Raw genomic sequence first — 20,248 nt, forward strand, 5'->3', positions numbered from 1 at the left:
TTCCAGGAGTTGGCATTAACTCAGCAGCAACTGGGTTTGGGTTGGAATTGTCTTTTGCTGGGTTCTATAGCCAGAGTACTAAAAGCAGGTCTGAAAGTGATAGCCTTTAAGCAATCGACCTTCAAGTGTATATAGTAGCAACCATGTGCTTGCCAACACAGTAAGATTGACATTAGAATGGGGGTGGGGGTGGGGAAGAACATCTTGGGGAATAACTTTTACTTAGGAGAATGTGAATGGGATGCAGTTTCAACCTAGGAACATGAAAGTCCTCCTCCAAGGGAGCCCACTCTCCCAGACCCCTTAATTATGAGCATAGAAACTTTGTTTGCAGAGACTCTCTTCCTGGTTCTGTTTACCAAGATGCATGCGGCTGCCGGCTGCAAGGTGATCAATGTGAAACCACTCTGCAGAAGAGGGAGGTTTGTGCTTCACATAAAAGAGTTACAGGCTCTGAAATCCAGAGGGGCAGTTCTACCCTGTCTGATACTGTCCTACTCTGAGTCTGAACCTACTCCATGACAGTGAGTTCGGGTTTCCTTTTTCATAGGCCTAAGAAGGTGAAGGAGGATTGTAAGCTCTTCCCACTTCCTGCCCTCTCCCCAGGCACCTGGAGCAGCATCAGGAAGCCCTTGTTAGACAGGCTGGAGGTGCTGCCCTTTAGAAGCAGGGCACAGAGAAGGGAGCAGTGGTGTAGGGGTTGGCCACACTGGGGTCGAACCTGACAGTGCTTTGAACTTTGAAAGAACCAATTTGACTCTTCCTGTTCTATTTTCACTTGGAAAATAGTATATAGCTAGTAAATTTAGGAGATGCTAAATTTGAATCGTAGTTCAGGTTCTGAAACATTAGCTGACATTCGCCTCTTACTTCACCAACCTATCTGTTATGCTTTCATGGCCATGAAGTGCCCTTCTTCCATAGATTTACAGCAGGGTGATTTCCTTTCATTCCCCTCTACCTGGAAAAGTTTGAATTCTGCTTTACTTTCCCCCAATCACTCAGTGCACGAAATGTTATCAGCATTTTACCTGCTTCCACTATAATATCTACTTTGTGATGTGTCCTATTTGAAGCTGACCTAATTGTCCCAAGTCATGTGTCCTGGATGTCTGGATTGACAGCGCAGTCCAGATGATTCCAACTCACAGCTACACTATAGGAACCGAGTCGAACTGTCCCCATGGGGTCTCTAAAACTGTGTCTTTAAGGAAGTTGAGGGCTACTTCATTTGCCCACTGGGCAACTGTGGGTCTGTAGATCTCCAACCTTTTAATCAGCAGCCTTAACCACTGTGCCACTAGAGCTGCTTTGGGTATCCCGAAACTTGGCATCAATTTGTGCAAAAAGTAGGAAGTGGTCTGTTTCAGTAGATCTATATAATAGAGATCAGAAATTGACCAAGGAATAAAGACCTTGAATTTCTGGGTTCTCGTCAGATGTCAATCAAACCTGAACTTTAGGAGGGCAGGATCATCATCAAGCTATATCTACAGTGAGGCCCTCAGTACCTTGAACTGGGCTGGCCCATAATAGGTTTTCAGTGTCCATTTCTGGACTCAATTACAATGTTAATATTTTTACCCACCTGAAATATTGTTCTGTGGTTTTATTTAAACTACTTGCCAGCATGGAACGATTTCTGCATTCTCTTCTGGAAGTGGGTGAATTTCCATGGTGAGCAATTCCTCTATATACAGTTTGCAAATCATTTTGGGAACCTTCCAAATGAAAGGCACTGTATAAATATACCCTCCCACCAGCAGCCAGCCGGCTTGCCACTGGGGATGCATTTGCATCGCTTATGGACATAGTGTTTCATTTGGGGCATTGCTTTTATTTTTATGACCATAAAAAGAAATATTCACAGTATGAACAATAATGTAAACTGCATTCAAGAAGATATATATATTTGTATATTTTTATGATTCAAAACTTAGAAATCGGAAAGAAAAGCCGGCATGGCATTTTTCTTTCCTGTTGCTGTTTGCTTTTCAATTGCATTCTTTATTATCCCTCAACTTTCTGGTGGAATTTTGCTGAAATGCTGAAGTCTTTGTCTGTCCTCATTGGAGACTATGCGGTGGTGGGTTCTGATGAATGTTGCTGGCAAAAGGCTTGACAATGAGAGGTTCCTGATTTTGCATTTATTATGTCTGTCCTAAGAACAGTTTTTGCTTTAATGCTGCGCGCGCGCGTGTGTGTGTGTGTGTGTGTGTGTGTGTGTGTGTGTGTAGGCCTCTTTAAGGAGAGTGAGTAAAGGAAGGAACAGCAGGTAAAATTCCTTCTAAGTGACTTAGCATGATAATGGGGCCTGCTAATAATTGGAAGAGACTTTGGAAGAGTTGGTCCTTTAACCTGGGCAACAAAAGGGGAGCTGATTTCAGAGTGACAGAGGAGTTAGACTTTGAATTCAGATCATACATGAACTTAGATGTAAACTGCTAACAAAGTTAAATCAATCCTTTACACATTTTGTATTTACCTACCCAGTCGCCTGCATTAAAAAAAAGAACCAAATGGTAACTCGTTAATTTCTATATTTTCATGATCAATAGACTTTACACCAAATGAAACACCTGGAGGAGCGAGCTGCTCACAATGAGCTGAGCATTTTTGTGTAATAAAGTATTAAAAAGGTAGATGGAATATAACTCTTGGTCACTTTATTGAAGAATGATCCCAAAGGTAAAAAAACGAAAGGCAGCCTTCCAGTGGTTATAGGTGGAAACACTAAGACTTTAAGACTTTGAATTTCCGGTGCACACAGTTCTCTTCCATAAATAGCACACTTGCTATCTCCACCTTTTGTTTTACTAAAACGAGGAAAGTGATTTGTAACACTTTATAGCACTATAGGACAGTAATGTTAGGAAACAGCTCGCTCTGGTTACTTGTGGCTTATAAAAGTAGATGTTACTGTATCCTCCATCTCCTTAGAATATTACTGTAGTGAAACTCTAATTTCGTACTGCCAGTAATACCAACTTTGTTTCATTAAAATGAATTCCTGATGTAACCTGTCTTGGCATTCTCCCTTTTTATTACCAGAAAATAAAACAGCAGTTTTTCTTCAATAGAGAAAAGCTGGAAGCATGTAATTGATATGCAGCCAGTTTTTACTACAGACTCCAGAATGCTTTGCGTCGATAGCCTACATTCCCCATACTGCAGCACCAAATTGACTGTTAACCACTCAGTTACTGGAAAAGAAAGGGGAAAAAGGCAGAACAGAACATTTGAGAGAACTCTGTAACATGCAAGGACTCTACTTGGAGAGCAAATGATGACTTTTTGCAATATTCGGAGATAGATTTTGCTTTTACCTTTAGTGGGGGAAAACCACCAAACATAGCTACATGTCCACAGACGGTTTCCTCATTAGCCTCAACGTGTTAAGGCTGACACTTCCCATGGCCAAGTCTTTTCTTGTGGAGAAGTGTAGTTGTTTTTCAGCCCCTTTGGAGGGAGGTCAGCTTTATTCAGGCTAAAAAAAATAAAATCACAAAAACATTCTTGAATGCTCTAAACATCTGCAAATAAGAACTCCGTGAAGTAATTAAAATTCTTAATTAGATGCACCTTGCAGCTGCTGTTCGTCTTAATTGGCAATAATGCAGCTATATTTTGTTCTGACACATATCTTCAGAAGAGTTCCAGAGAACTGAAGGGAAGCAAAGGGGAAAACGTTCCCACACAGTTCAAGACAGTTCGCACAAAGAGGATCCCATGGCAACAAACAGGCCCACAGTTGGCTCGGTAAGATCCAGGAATAGATAATGCTTTACCTCGGATTCCAACAAACACTTCCCTTTCTGGATCCAAAGGGAACAAGATTGAAATCACCCCTTGCCATGGTCAAAGGTTCCCTATGTCTTTAAGGTGTTTCACTCCGTGTCTGCGTGCTCTCTGGGGCCCTTGGGACGGTAATAAGTGTCACCTGTACTCTGTGTTGAGCAGCATCGAAAATAGAGGACTAGAAGTTGGCACACTATGGAGCAACATGGCAACCAGTTCACTTGAGCCTTTTATTTTAGACAAAGACAGCGAGGCCACGAGAAACAAAAGTGATTTCCTTGCATCATGATGGCTCTTGAGGAATCAACTGGAGGGTAATTAACAGGAGTAGAAATCAGAATGTAATCTAGGCTCCCAGAGTCACGGATTTGTCCTTCTTGAATTTCCTTGTAGCACTGATGCTTGTGAGTTGTGCCATGTGCCAGGCAACTTTAAAGTCCTGTGCATACATCTCACTGCTGTCCAGCTAATTGGGACTCCTAGTAATCCTGTGGGACCGAGTGGAATTGCCCCTGTGGGTGGGTTTCCGACGCTGCAACTCTTTACGGGAGGAAAACCTCTCATCTGCCTCAGGTGGAGCGGCTGGGGGTTTCCAGACTGCTTATCTAGCGGTTCATAGCTCAATGTGTAACCGCGGTGCCACCAGGAGTCAACTAATGCAGGGATCATCTCCTTGCTGAGGGGCTATGATATATTTATTCGTCTTTTATTTCTGGTCCCCAGATAACCCTGGGTTATGCATCGGGAGTGGTGGAAAGAGCAGGTTGAAGAGAACCCCCTGTGCGTGGATTTCTCTGGATAAATCACCTCTAAGGAAACACCAACTTGCTGGAGCTTGCTTGCTGACTGAAAGCTTGGTGGGTTGCTTCAAACCCACCTGGAGGTGCCATGAGTCCACTTTACTAGTTACATGGTATGTATATCTTTTAAGTCAGTACTTTGTTCTATTTTGTTGTTGTTGTTGTTATTGTTTGCTTTAGGGAAACCACTTAAGATTTGCCTACCAAATCTTCTCAACTATATCTTCCCTCACTTTTGATGGGAAAGTTCAGTGTATTGCTCCTTCCTTGAAAATACAGAAATACCTCTTTCTGATGTGTCAATCCCGGGAGCCCTGGTGTCCTAGCGGCTATGCACTGTGCTAACCACAGAATGAGCCTTGCAAAAGGACCACCGCCTCTCTGTGGCAGACTGCGGTCTCCTTATGATCTGACTGGTGCCTTCAAGGCCTCAAATCGAAAGAGGATGTGCTTCTCAAGAGGCCAGGTGGTTTAGTGGTTGTATTTGTTCTCTCAGATTTTAACCCCCTTTATCCTTTCCATTACAAAAGCCCTTGCAATACATGGTCGAGTGCCTTAAGGCTTTTAGAATGGGGATTCATTACAGTCCTTGTCTGGGAGAAGTGGAAGGGAGGGGAGGGGAAGCAGTGATCCCTGAGAAAATGTTTCTTTGCCTTCCATCTCGGACTTCTGGCAGCATAGTGGGTTACGCTTTGGCCTAGTAACCCTAAAGCCAGCAGTCCAAAAGAGGTCCTTTCTACTCCTGTCAAGAATCTCTGGCAGTTCTGCAGTGCAAGGTCGCTGTGAGCCCTAATGGACTTGATGGCAGAGAGATTGGCTGGGTGCTTTCTATCTGCCCCCCCCCCCCCCCCTAGCCCTTCCCGAGAGGCTTGTTTCTCCAGGTGGTCCAAGGAACAACATTGTCAGCACCTGGGGAACTTCTTAAGGAGTCCTGGTGAGTGCTAACTGCAAGGTGGCAGTTCAAACCCATTAGCTGCACGGAGAGAAAGATGGGGCTTTTTGTTGAGTAACCCTAGATGGGGTCCTTAGGTGTTGGGACGGACTAGGTGGCAGCGGCTTTTTAGTTTGGGAAATTTAAAAACAGAGGTTCTTGGGCCTCACTCACCTTGACTTCCTGAATGAGCATTTGCATTATAACCAAACAGCCCAGGGGAGTGTGGCTACCTTAAAGTTTGAGAAGCACAGCGGAGCGCGATCCCCAGGGAAAAGGGTAAAGACCTCCTTGAGCAAAGAACCAGATCGATTTTCCCCAGCAAGGGACTGTGTTTTCTCCTCTGCCTTTCCATCGCAGAAACCTGCAGCGAACTATTATGTAGGGAGCTCGGTGATCCGGTGGCTGAGGAGAGGCGCATCTTCCTCAAGCCCCTCAGCTCGAGCCCCCACCCCGCCCTCGCCCCAGGGAGCCTTCCCAAAGCATCCGATTCCCAGGCTCAACTCTGGGAAGAGGTTGCTCCTCCCCTGCCAGACCGAGCCGAGCCGCAAGCTGCCGCTCCGAGGCTGATTTCCCCAGCACTCACAGTTCACATACCAATAGGGAAAGAAGCACTTGGCAAAAACTGTTCTTTGGAAAGAAGTAGCTCCAGGCCACCTGAGGTTTGGAGCAGCCCCCTCCCCTCCCAGCACTACTGGCCTTCTCTCTGAAATCTGGCCTAAAGTGCTGGTGCCAGTGGCCGTGTGTGTGTGTGTGTGTGTGTGTGTGTGTGTGTGGTGTGTTGTGCGTGCGCGCGCGCGCGTGTAATGTGCGCGATGGCCAATCTGCTCCATAGAGGTGAGATGGAAAGGAGGTTCTTAGGAGTGCTGGCAGCCTAGGCATCGCTTTCTGTACCTTAGTGCTGCCCAGAGAACTGGAACCCGACTCTAAGGTGGCTCCCGCCGGCCAGGGTAAGCGTCCAAATTCAGAGGTCTACATTTGCCTGGAAGTACAGGTTCCCCAAAGGCAAGGCCTCCCAGAGTCCCTTCCAAAAGATTCCCCAGCTCCCCTCCTTCCTGTTCGGGCTGCTGAAAACTCAAACTCGCAAAGCAGTGGCTGTCTGTGGATTGGCTAGTACTAAAATATCCATTGGGTGGCAGTAACACTATCCTCTTTATGACTTGCAGCAAACCAGAGAATGCATTCAATCAAATGAACCGATCTTGTAGAAACACTGGAATCATTTATGCATTGCAGTTTTTCTTTCTGGTTTTCGCTCCTTCTTTGCTTGGATATCTTTGCGTGTACTGTGGCGTTTAATCAAGATCTCGGGCTTTTCGTGGGTTGCTTGTCGTGTACGCTCTGGATTAGCATCGTTAAAGGCAAACGCAAAGCCGCTTTTTTTCTCCGTACTCTTTTTATTTTTTTGAAAAATTCATTTTTGGGGGCTGCTGGAGAAAGCTAGGACCCAGGAGACACCCTTCCGAACAGCAGGGGTTGTGTGCTTTCACATAGCAGTACAGTACAAGGAAAACCCCGTGGATCTGTTATTGCGGGATACTTGTGAAATATACATAGAATTCTTTCTCATGGCTGCATCCCGGATCTGGACATTTTACTTGGGAACCAGGAGGATTTGAAAGGCTACATGTATTCAGAAGATTTGCACGCGAGACTCCGATTCTTGTCATAGGGCTTACAGACTTCCTCAGTTATTTGCCGTTTTCTTTCTTTTTTTTTTTAATTAAAAATTTCCCTCTTTTTTTTCTGCTCTCTTTCAGCCTCTCCATTGATAGCTGACTCTTCTTTTGCTCCTCGTCTTTTTGCTCCCCTTTCTGCTCTGCACCTGGATTGTATCTTTACCAAACAATCGGGCACTTTGAGAACTAACTGGAGACAGTCTTGTAGGGAAGATCTATATGGAATTATCGGCTTTGATGGTGAACTTGGCAATTGTGAATGGGTACCTTGTTCACGATATTAATTGCTAGGAAACATAAGAAAAAGAACATAGGAGTAAAACGTGGATTTTTTTTCTCTGAATTACGCATTGTGATGACCAGCAATTACCTTACAGACTGATATCCAGAGGAGAATCATTTGGAAGACGGTTGTGGGTAAGGTCATTTTATATATACAAAACCATCAGTGGTGTGAGCAAACTTGGCTGTTTGTAATGGGTATGGGTGACTTGGATGATTGCTGCATCGCATTGATGACTGTGATGTGGCCGTTATTGGCACTGAATGGAATAACTGCAGTTGTGTGTGTGTGTGTGTGTGTGTGTGTGTACACGCGCGCGCACGAGAGCACTTCTGTGTTCTGAGTGTAATTGAAGATAAATCAAAGCCTCACTTTACCCTAACCCCAATTATTTTGATCTGGAAGAGTGTCTTGAGTTAATTCTGGAGAAATACTCTTTGTTTGGATGCAATTGGGGACTCCTGTGTTCGGGGAGGCATAGCAGCAGTGGAAGGAACACTTTGTGAGGAGCTCTGTGTAAAATGAAGTGAGCTACTCTCGATTCATTAAAAGAAATATGTTTTCCACTCAGTGCAGCAGTCTGCTGCATTTCACAGCCGCAATGGGACCACAGACATCCTACTTGTCAAGTTCTTAAACTTTAAGCTGATAATCATTGTTCATTTTCCTCCAGATTGTGATTATTGAGGCTTATTAAGAACCCCGGGCCACTTTTTAAAAATTCTCCAGGTTATTATTCCTACTGGGGAAAAAAGGGAGGGGGCAAGAGATCTGAAAAGGGTGACTGAAATAGAGAAGAATCATGCAACATTATCCTAACGTCACCACAGAGCTTGCTTTCTCAAGTTCAAGTGCCCAATAATGTAATTATCTACCCAATATACTAAATAGCTGAATCTGCGACCCACGTGCAGGGGAGTTGAAGGTCTGGGATCGGAGACCATCCTTTTATTGCAATGCAGCCAGTTTGGGAGATGCAGGCAATTACACACTTGCCTTAACCTTAAGTTGAAGATGTGTCCTATCTGCTACATCTATTTTACCCTTTCAGTAAAAAAGTTAGAGACTAGAGCACTGAGATTGCTTAAGCATATTCTACCTGGGAAATGAGGGTAAAAAAATCAATATTGATGACGTGGTTCAGTGCACTGTACTGCAATGCTAAAGTCCCATATTCAGTAACTATGATGAGCAAATGGAGCAGTTACATGTGTCATCAATCTCACCTGGTATATTGATCCCAAGTGGAGGGGTGAAGCTATGTGGCTCTGTAGGAAGATGGATGGAAATTGTGCATAATCGGTGCTTATGTAACTTCATTACATCAGCGAGCCCTAGTCAACGATAGTGATATGAAATGATTGTTTAGGGACTCCATCACCCAGTTAACTTTTGAAGCCTTGTAATAGCTAGCAGAGAAGGTGGGAAGACAGAGAATAGCTCCGAGGGTCCTGTAAACCTGGGTTTCCGCGGCAGATGTAGCATGAGTCTTCTCATAGTGAGTTTCTCAGGGATAGCAGATTGCTTAAGCTTTAGGACTGGCCAGGGACAATTTTAGCCACACCCTTAGAGTCTCTGCAAGGTTTCACAAGTGCCCCATTGAGTCAATGGGGCTGGTGAGGATGCCAGCCAAGGTCATAGTTCTTTCTGTGCTGTAGGACTGAAAGCTGTGGCCCCAACTGCCTGGAAAGTGAAATCCATTACAAGGAAACCTGTGAACCAAACGACTATTTAGAGTCCTATCTCTGCATTTCTCTCAGGTAGAGCGCAATGCTGATTTCAGGTTGGTGGCTCCCTCCTAAAAATGATGATTGCTTCTACAGAGTGTTAGCTATGAGGGTTTTGTATCTCGAGCTTTGCCATGACAACCTCTTTCTGGGCCATGTTAACCCCCGGGGCGGGGTGGTGGTGGTGGTGGTAGAAAAAAAGTGAAAACCTTCCATGGTAATATCCTGTTAAATTAAAAGAATAATAATAAAATGAAGAAGAAGAAGAAGAAGGAGAAATGGCAACAAATTCATTATGAATGCAAATCCCAGAATTAAAGAGCTACCTATTTTCAAGTGTTACTTCTTGAATGGCTTAAAAGACGTGTTGCCACCACACTTGACTTTCCCCCTCAGATGAGATCAATGTGCTGTGCTCTCTGTACAGAAGAGGGACTACCGCAGAAGGAAATGCCCTTTCCTCAGATGTTTCCTTTCGAGCTGTGAGTTTTAAAAGAAGATGCACATCAGCTGCATTTTGGCCTTCTGTTTGAGGCATCTTTTTCTTCTTTTTCCTCTCCCCACTCCCCCTTTCATTGAGTATGTCTTTCCTTCAGCTGAAACTCCACTGAAATCCTGACCCTGTTGACTCATCTTATGATGTCCCGTGCCTGGTTCCTCTTTCTTTTTATATTGATGCTGCAAAGGAGACTAAGGGATTTTTCTAGTGGGGAAATGAGAGACTGCTTGCTTTTCTCATATTCCATTTCCTGACAACCGCCTGGAGTCAGGAGCAAGGTCTAAATACCTCCCTAAGTTTTACATGAACTAGACCTGCTTACCCACCCACCCCTATCCCAATTAGAGGGATGGGTTGATGTAATGACCATTTGAAGTGACTTATTTTTGCAGGACATGTCCCAAATTTGACATACCTTGTGCCAGTGAATGTGGAGGTTTGGTGTTCATATTGCGTAGGAAATCAGATGGAAAGTTAAACTCCTGATTCCTTCCTTCAGGGGTCAGAGTAACACGACAGCTGCTTCCAGGCTATGAGTCTTCAACTCTGGGCAGAACTATTGTCAGCCATGATCTTTCCCCTACCCCTTATTTTAATGTTTTATAAATGACCCCTTCATTTGTTTTCTGACCTCAGCCACATATTTGTGAACCAAACAGGGCATATTCTGGAGGTTTCCTAAGCTCAGAAGGGGGTGGAAATTACTGGAGAAGAGAAGTTTATTTAAAAAAAAAAAGACACAGACCGTGAAATATACCTACTCATGGAATTGCCATAATCTTTTACTTGGATTCTGCATTTATTCACATTAGATAAAAGAGACCTGGGCATTTTAATGCTACTTTCTAACCTGTTACTTTCTTTAGGAAGAAGATTATGTAACCACAGTAGGTTGTGCCATTTTCTTAAGTCTCCTACAAATCAATAATAATAAAAAAGATTTGCTTAGTAGGAAAGCGTTTAAAATATGGAGGCAGTGAGTAATTTAGTCCTCGATTTTATTGCCATTTTGACAGCCCAGGTCATGTAGTTATATGGGAAGATACTGGAGAGATGAAAAGGAGAAAAAAAACCTTATAAATACGGAAACTGCTAGTTTTTATCTCTTTAACCAGTTGCTTCAGCAAAGCCAGATTTAGCTGATAAGTAATCAGTATTTCTAAAAGTAGAGACAAGTTTAAATGGAATTTTTCTGGAATTTGCAATGTATGCGAGCATGTCAGTATCAAATGAATAATAGATAAAACATTCGTGGGAAAAACGAAATTGGAGAATTAATAGAAGATTTATATTTCAGAATCATTTAGTCTGTTATACACTGAAGTGGCTGGGCTATACTTGGTCTGAAAACATAGAAATCTTTGGTGTTTGACAAATCTTCCGTTTTTCTAAAAGCAGACTTCTCTAATTTGTGACAATCAGAGCATCCAAGTGTTGATTAAGACGATTTAAAAGTAACACGTTCACTGGTGATGTTCAAGTTATAAAGCATTAATTAAAATGGCACCATTTGGGCAGCTATAGATAAGATTATGTCAGCATTTTTATGATTAAATTCAAATGCTATTTCCATTAGTTGTCAGGAATCTCTGAAAGGAAGACTGACTCTCTGAAATGGCAAGGCATTGCAGAATGCTGGGCTGCATCCGAGGGCTGGAGCTGTGAACCCTGACCCCTTATTTCACTTCTTCATGTTCCAGACAATCATTACAAAGAAAAGAGCTGGGTGTTGCTTTTTTAAAAAATGGAGATCATATGTGCCGAACGCTTTGGTGGCTAGCTTTCACTCTGTTCTGTTATTTCATAATACAGGGACACGGGATTCCTGGTGGTGCATTGCTTAAACGTTTTGCTGCTAAGCGAAAGGTCAGTAGTTCGAAACCACCAGCCACTCTATGGGAGAAAGACCAGGCTTTCCATTCCCATCAAGAGTTAGGGTCTCGGAACCCCACAGGAACAGCTCTACACAGCTCTACCCTGGCCTGCAGGGTCTCGGTGAGCCTGAATCAGCTAGATGGCAGTGAGTTTTTAATTATTTTAAGGAACGACAAAGAGATAACTGGTTTTGAATAACATTCAAATTGGTAACGAAGGGCTTTGTGCATGTGTGCTGTTTGTGTGTGTGCATGTGTTTTCAGCTGATTGCTTTTTTATTTAATGCTTCTGTGTACAAGAGTTTCTTTTGCTTGTACTAAGAACAGACAAACACAAATACACAAACAAACTAGAATTGGGTCTATTGACCAAAAAGCGACTTTCATCTGTCATTTTATTAATGAAAGCCCAGTAGGTATAGGTATGGCTAGCACATGAAATAGAGGAATAAGCTTACACACATACCAAGTTCTGTTGTGAAATTTGCTAGTTGCAATAATTACTAATGTTCTTTAGGGGGAGGCAGTCCCCTTTGTGTCACAACGAACACTGCAGTTCTTTAAATGTTCTGTGTCTTAACATAAAAATATTCACAGATAAGAAAAGGAGGTGGATTGAGTTATGACTTTTCATACCTGTTTTTAAGTGAATGGATAAGCATATTGACAAGCAAGATTTTATATTTTATAATTGAAAAGTGGGAAAGTAACCCTGTATAGGATAAGTAAAATATATATGGACTTCAAATAAAGAACTTGCATGCAATAGACCCACGCCCTCTTCCTATCTGCCTGGGCCTTTGCTTTCTTTGCTTGGGAAGATTTTGATTATGTGTATGTATATGGTCCCAACTTCATTGAGGCTTAGAAATTGCAAGCATTTTCTTGGCTTCCATATTAAAAGTGAATCCATATTTCTTATGCTTTGTGGGCCGGCTTCAGATGTGCTCTAGCAGATTTGTAAAGGAATATTGCAAGAATGTAGTCAGGCTTGTTTATTTGATAAATTCTGCGAATCACTTTGTCAACATGCTTTTCATTTTAACCCAGAGAATGCCGCCCTGCTGCATATAACATTTCCATTACAAACCAACCACATGGCTCAAGGAACATACCTTTGCTGCTTATCCTGACCATCAACTTACAATGAAAAGGCCTTGCTTGTCTTTTTTTCTCCCCTTTAGTTCTTCTATGTACAAATGATATGAATATTCAAGTGCCCAAACTCTAAGACTCCTAAGGTTTTCAATTCAGAGAAGGGAGGTGATTGGCATGGTGGGGTTTCAGACCATACAATTGAAAATTGCCAACAAGTGAATTGTGGATAAAGCAAAGAAAGCAGAGGACCCCAACATTTTGCCTTTAACAATGTTTTCCCTGTGTCATATTACATTAAATCTTTTTTTATGATAACCTTTTCAAATTTGTTGTACTCACTACAGTCATATATACGATGTCCAGAAAATGACACTAAATGAGCTCTTTGTTTCTACATGAATTACATATCTATGAATATACATTTAAGGATAACATTGATTGTACTTTATAATAATTCCTACATCAGGAAATCGTGCGTGGAGTTTGGAATCATTGAAACAATGAAATGCATTGTGAATTGTGTTCATACAATTATACACTTCCAATCTTTGAGCATGGTTTAAATGTTGCCTCTGACATTTTATGTTAATTGTAATTCTAATAAATCACAATATGAATAATCATAAAATAATTCATAGTGGTTTCTCTTCCCATGACTTGCTTACAGTGAGTTCATTGGTAGATTTTTACCCTATTAACATTTACCACGGAGTGCAGCTATGCCTTAGGATAGTGGATTTTGTCACTTTTGGTATAAAGTCCCCAGTGCTACTTTCAGTATTAGTTGATTGAGCACATGCATAATAAATAGTAAAATAAATATGATCATTCCTTTTAAAATGGTTATAGATGCATATAGTCACTACAGAGTCTATTTTCCTCTTTGAAATCCATTGTTCATTCTTGCTATATAGAAAAGTTGGCATATATTTGAATTCTAGACCCCTGGGAACAACTCCTGTTGGTCCTTCTAAATTAAAAGCTCATATATTTAGAACCAAGGCGCTAAAACACTTGAATTGCATATGGACAAGAAGCATGTTTATTTCACTTAAAAAATGAAAGACAAATAAATATGATGGTGTGTTTGGATGGAAGAAGTAGACTTTGGAATGGATGGACTTGGAATATATACTTTTCTGAGAGCATACATACAAAAGTCAAATATAGGTAAATTCCATGTCAAGAGTTATGATCCAGTTGTTATAATTTAAAATTGTTTGGCATTCTTGTGCCACAGAGTCCATTCTGACCCAAAGTGACTCTCACAATTGGTATCAGGGAGCCCGCTATTGCAGCTACAAGGTCAACCCATCACATTGAGGGTCTTTCTCTTTAAGGCCCCTCTCTTGGTCTCTCCTAACAACATGTCTAAAGATCAAACCACTGAAAAGTAATATAAATATTTAATTGCATTCTAAATGAAATGAATTATTATAGAAAAGGCCAAGATGATTGAGGCAGTCGCATAAAAAGCTAATGTAATTGTATACAGTGTACGAGGAAACAATGTCTGATCATGTTGATGCTGACTCATAAGGACCCTATAAGACAGGGTAGGACTGCTCCTGTGGGTTTCTGAAACTGTAGCTCTTTACAGGAGTAGCAAGTCCCATCTTTCTCGGAGCAGCTGGTGGTTTCAAACTGCTGACCTTGCAGTTAGCAGCCCAATCTGTAGCTGCTATATGATCAATGCTCCTATTGTGTCATGTTAGCCAACAGAAAATTATGAATCAGAGAAATGAAAGTACATTACCAGGATCTCATAGATCATTGGTTCTCCCTTGATGTCTGACTCCTGTTTCTTTATACGATGCAAGTCCTCAGTTGGGTGGTTTAGTTACATTGCAATAAGCCTTGGCATATGGTATTTTTTAAAGTACTGCAGCATGAGGAAGATATTTCAAAACTGCCTGCAGCAGCACATCGATAGGGAACTGCCTGAATGTCAACCCAAATTCAGAAGCTCTAGCAGGAGACAGAGCATTGCTGATGTCAGGTGAATCTTGGCGGAAGGCTGAGACTACCAGCACGCTATTTACCTGTGATTTATTGATTATGCAAAGACATTCAACTGTGTGATTCATCCAAAACAATGGATCACGACATTGTGAAGAATAGGAATTCCAAAACATTTACTTGTGCTCCTGTGGAACCTGTATATTGACCAAGAGACAGTCGTTGAACAATGCTGGGGAGCTGTGTTGTTTAAAATCAGGAAAAGTATGCATCAGGTTGTATACTTTCAGCATATTTAGTCAGTCTGTATGCTGAGCAAGTAGTCGAAGAAGCTGGACCCCTGGAGAAAGCCTCATCAGGAAACATGTGATATGCAGTTAAGACAGCCCTGCTTGCTGGCGACCAAGAGGACTTGAAGCACTTCCTGGTGAAGATCCAAGAGTACAAGCTACAATGTGGATCCTACCTCAACACAAAACACAAATCCTCACAAGCGGATCAAAAAGCAACATTGTGATAAACAGAAAAGATTGAAATTGTCAAGGATTTCATTTAATGTGCATCCCCAATCAATTCCCATGGAAGCAGCAGTCACGAAATCAAAGACCTATTGCCTGCTGCAAAAGATCTTTTGCAGGTGTTAAAAAGCAAAAATTTCACCCTGAGGATTCAAGGGCATCTGACCCAAGCCCTGATAGTTTCAGTTACGTGTGAAACTGGGCGTGGACAAAGGAAGCCTGGAGAGGAATTGACATCCTTGAAATACAGTTGGGTGAAGGATATTGATTGTTCCATGGACTCCCAGGAGAACACACCATTCTGTCTTGGACGAAGTATATCCAGAATACTTCTTGGAAGCAAAGATGGCGAGGCATCATCTCATGTACTTTGGCCATGCCGTCAAGAGTGACCAGCCACTGGACAAGGATGCTGGGCTTAGTCAAGCAGAGTATCATTGAACAAGATTCTATGGAATCTTCTATGGAAGATTCTAAAGGAGATGGATTAGCACAGTGACTGCAACCATGGGCTCCAACATGAGAACCGTTGAGAGGACAGCGCAGGATCTGGTAATGTTTCCTTCTGTCGTCCATGTGGTCACTGTGGGTCAGAACCCTCTGGACAGCACGGAATTCTGGCAACAGCAAGTTGAGACCAGATGCTCTTGTCAAGGCTGTTAACGCGCTGACTCCTTGGGCTCTGGCTCACTTCACTGACTTGTTAACACTCAAATGACTCCCCTACTTTGAATCGGTGGAGGTTCAGTTTTTTCCTCTTCTACACACTGTGCCATTCCTGACCTCATTTGATCTCCAAAGACACTTAAAATATGGGGAGAGTTGGGGAAAATGGGTCACCTGTTGGGCCTCCTTGCCTTTGCTGTGTGTCCTTTTCCCCCCATTAGCTTTGTGTCTTCCCACCTGCAGGGAAGTGCTCTCCTTTGAAGTCCCTCCTTTGCTCACATCCCCGGTGTCACCAGGACCTCTCTGACTGCCATGACTGGTTCAGTGTGGCCATGCTGCTCCCGTTGCTTCCAAGGGCAGCATCCACCCAAGTGTCGGACCCAAATCTCTTTGAACCACATTTGATCCCACTTTGAAGTGATTGCCTGTAACATGGTATTTCTTCCTCAAGAGAGTCACTTTGCCTGCATAGAAAATCATGGGACCGTTTGAGAAGAATGGAGACAGGCAAGGTTTCTCAGGTTTGACAAGCTACCACAGGCACAACCTACGTTTTCCGATATACGTGCACACAGACAAGCACTCACCCCAAGGCATTGTACATATGAGTCACTGTTTGTATGCTGAAAGGAAATATTTGGAGTGATGATACTCTCTTTGCAGTCCAACAGTAACATTGGGAGAAAATAGGAAATTGCATTTCTTTTCTGACTCAGAAAATGGTGGCCATTCCCAACATTTTAGATGACACGAGTACAGGGGCTGTGGAGGACCGACTTGTATTCAGGTTTGATCTTACAATGGCTTCTAGTCTACTGGAGAGCTAATTGTCTAAGGAATGACCCTGTTTATATGAACACCTAGGCTTCCAGTTTCTCTAACTTCATTTCCGAAGGGACATGGCAGGGAAATCGAGAATATCGAGTGACTTGGAATAAGGAGCCCTGGTGGGGTGGTAGTTATGCATTGGGCTGCTAACTACAAGATCAGCAGTTTGAAACCTCCAGGCACTCTGAGGGTGAAAGATGGGGGCTTTGGGCTACTGTACAGTTAGAGTCTCAGAAACCCACAGGGGGCAGTTCTACCCAGTCCTACGTGGTTGCTATGAGTCAGCATTGACTTGGTGGCAGTCAGGTTTTTTTGTTTGTCTTGGTTTGGTTTTGAGGTGACATAGAATAAATTATCCTGTGCATATAGAGCTTCCTTTGGCCAAAGGAGAACATAGTGAATGTAACAAATGAACCTGTTGACTTTCAGTGTTTGGCACTTGGACTGTCCTGGGAAAGCCCTTAATGTAGGCCCCATGAAAGAACTCCTGAATAGTCTTCAAGGAATCTCTGGGCATTTGGGACTCGGCTGCTCACCTTTGTCAAAATTCTCCTTCCACCCACTGTCACAGCATTGACTCAGTCTCATGACCTCCCTCTAGGGCAGGGCAGAGTAGAACAGCTCTGTAGGGTTTCTGAGACTGGCATGCTCACCCTTCTCTCTTTGAGTGGTTGATGGGTTTGAATTGCCAACCGTATGGTTCCCAGCCCAGTGCTTGATCCACTACACCACCACTGCTCCTTGTGGTTCTTCTAGAGGACTCATAATAACACTGACAGGCAGGCCACACATGGCCATGTCCGTCAGTGGGCCGGCTTCAGTTACTGAAGGGTTTAATGCCAGGAAGCCAGTCTCAGTAGGCCCCAGGACCATCCACATTACATAGTAGGTGAGCAGTAAGCTGAGCGGTTTTAGATAAGTGTTCTCTAAAATCCAGGCTGCTCTGTAAACCAAGAGTAAAACTGCTGATAGGAGAAAGTCACAAAGAAAAACCAAGTAAGAAAGAATAGAAGATCAATAGTTACTGTGCTTCGCAGATATTGCTTTTTTGTTGTTTTGTTCTTAGGAAATTGAAGGATTGTGGTAGCCCTGCATCCAGTAACTCTATTAATGGCGATTTCCCCCCATAGCATGTGTTCACATGTCTCTGTTATATTTTGATAATTCTTAACAGTCATCAAAGTGTTTCATAATACTTCATAAACTGTATAAGTTTATTAGGCACACTAAATTAACTGTACTGTTAACTGAAATAGCCAACCTACTACCATTAAGCCAATTCCGACTCACAGTAGTCCTATAGGACAGAATAGAACTGCCCTTGTGTGTTTCTGAGAATGGAACTCTTTATGGGAGTAGAAAGCTTCATCTTTCTTCTGCAGAATGGCTGGTGGTTTTGAACCACTGACTTTGTGGTTAAGCAGCCCAAAGCATAACAATTATGCCACTAGTGCTCTGAAACTGTAGTATAGTGTGAACATTTTATATGCATTGGGAAACAAACTCACAGATGATAGTTTTCAACTAATAAATGGACTGAGGAAGAGATATTTGGCTGACTGGCCCGCCTGCCTACTTCTTTTCCTTCTGTCCATCCATTCACCTTTACCATAGATAACTGAGTGCCTTGTATGTGCTAAGAGCTATAGGAGTGACTGAAGAGGATACAGAAACAAGTCATTGTGTATGTCGGGGCCCAAAGAAGGGTTGCTATGAGTCATGGGGTCCCCTTGAGTTGGAATCAACTTGAGAGCACCTAACAACAAGTGTAATAAACAAAATCATATGTAACTATAATTTAAGATAATCTGCCATTAGTTCTTCTAACTCAAATCAAACCCACTGCCATCAAGTGGATTCCTTCTCGTGGCAACTCTGTAGGGGAGAGTCTAACTGGGCCAATGGGTTGCTGAGGCTTTACAGCTCTATGGGAGCAGACAACTTCATCCGCGTCGTCATTCTCCTTCCAAGAGGCTGACGGGTTTGAACTGCTGAGGTAGCTGTTAGCACCCAGCACTTTCCCCACGGAACCACCAGGGCCTTTGTTGTTGTTTTTTTGTTTTTTGTTTGTTGGTAGTGGTGGTTCGGTTTGGTGGTAGGGCTTTCGGTTCGTTTCTAATAGAAATGTCAAATATGGTACAGGTTCAGACAAGTGTTGGGACACGTGCACTTGGGGGATTTCAGAAGGCTTGCCAAGGGGGGGGATTTAAATGGGATTTTACAGAAATTAGCATGTGTGTCCAGAACTCATCATCCTCCAGGTAGTCCATGGCTCTGAACAAAGATATTGTAAGCAGGAAACATTGGAGCATGGTTAGGGCCAGCCAATAGTCTGCTTTACCCTGAGAGTGAGTATTGTGATTCCAGAAGAGAGAGAGAGAGAAAGAAGCTAGCACCCCAAGGCAGGGCAGGGCAAGGCAAGGTGTGGCTGCCACAGGAAGAGTTTCAAGGAAGCCCAGGGAAACCCAGCACATACTATGAAGACTGATTGATTCTTTAGGGAAACAGAGCACAAATTGAGAGCCTGCATTTCCAGTGTACTTCCTATTCCCAGTTCGGTTCATTGTCGGGGTTCCTGACTTCTGTCCTGACTCCAGCTTTCAGCATGTTGGACCAGCATCAAACAGACATCACTGGCTCTCTACTTTTCCATATTTCTTTTTTCCTCTCCCCAAATAGGTCACTGTGACCAGTGTTAGGTAAATACTGAGACCCAAGTCTAAATCTAGCTTAAACAAACAAGCAAACATCAAAACACTAAAACACACACACACACACACACACACACACACACACACACACACACGGATGCAGTGTTCTATAATGGGACAGTCATTCAAATCATTTTTGTTGAAAAGTGGTGGAAAGTTACCATCAATTGTAGCAAAAAAAATGCTATGAGTTAAACAGAGCTCTTCAGTGAATATAGTTGAGATTGTTTAGAATGTATTTCTTTACAAATGACAGAAATAGCAAAGTGACCCGAAAGTGACAATTTATTTGGAAGGAAGAGGAAGATGGAGAAGGCAATTGGGGAGAAAAAGAAATAGAAAAGTGCTCTATTCAATATAATGGCAAGGTGAAAATCTAAATTCCATAAGGCATTACATTATGATCCTATGTAGGAGGGATATTACTTTAGAATAGACTATACACTCAATAACATAATGGATTTATTTCTTGCAAGTGTCAGCCATTGTGTTAACTACCAATAATTTTAACAGTTTGGAATTGATGGAAATCAGAACATGAATCTCCTAGTAATGACAAAAAAAATTAAAATGTTAACTTCAATTCTTTACCTTATCAAATGTTTGATCTATGACTTCAATATTTAGAAGAAACTCACAAGTGCTATTTTCCCCCCTTCTTCTGACCACTCTTTAGGATGGCCCAATAAATGATGGCCCTACGTCAATGACAAAACAGAAAGTCATACAATTTTCTTAGGTACAAACTAAGTGTTATATCCGTGGTCATCAAGAAGCAATTAAAATAAGTTCCCCAGTTCAGTGGTTGTCAAGATGCCCTCCCCACGCGGGGAAGTCTGATTCGTTAACAGATTTTTTTACTTTTAAAGATGGTGCC

General features: G+C 42.5%; 1 protein-coding gene across 1 annotated transcript in view; it reads left to right on the plus strand.

Annotated features, from left to right (window-relative positions):
- The first annotated feature begins 6,981 nt into the window (after positions 1-6,981).
- The window catches only part of LOC101638954 (interleukin-1 receptor accessory protein-like 1), a 1,156,451-nt gene continuing 1,143,184 nt past the window's right edge, over positions 6,982-20,248 (plus strand). Inside the window, exon 1 of the mRNA XM_045298667.1 lies at positions 6,982-7,625. The gene's annotated coding sequence lies outside the window, so the exon portion shown is untranslated. The remainder of the gene's footprint in view (positions 7,626-20,248) is intronic.

Source organism: Echinops telfairi, unplaced genomic scaffold, assembly GCF_000313985.2.
Source record: "Echinops telfairi isolate 266 unplaced genomic scaffold, ASM31398v2 ScPeMD7_7436;HRSCAF=8474, whole genome shotgun sequence".
NCBI classification, from domain to species: Eukaryota; Metazoa; Chordata; class Mammalia; order Afrosoricida; family Tenrecidae; genus Echinops; species Echinops telfairi.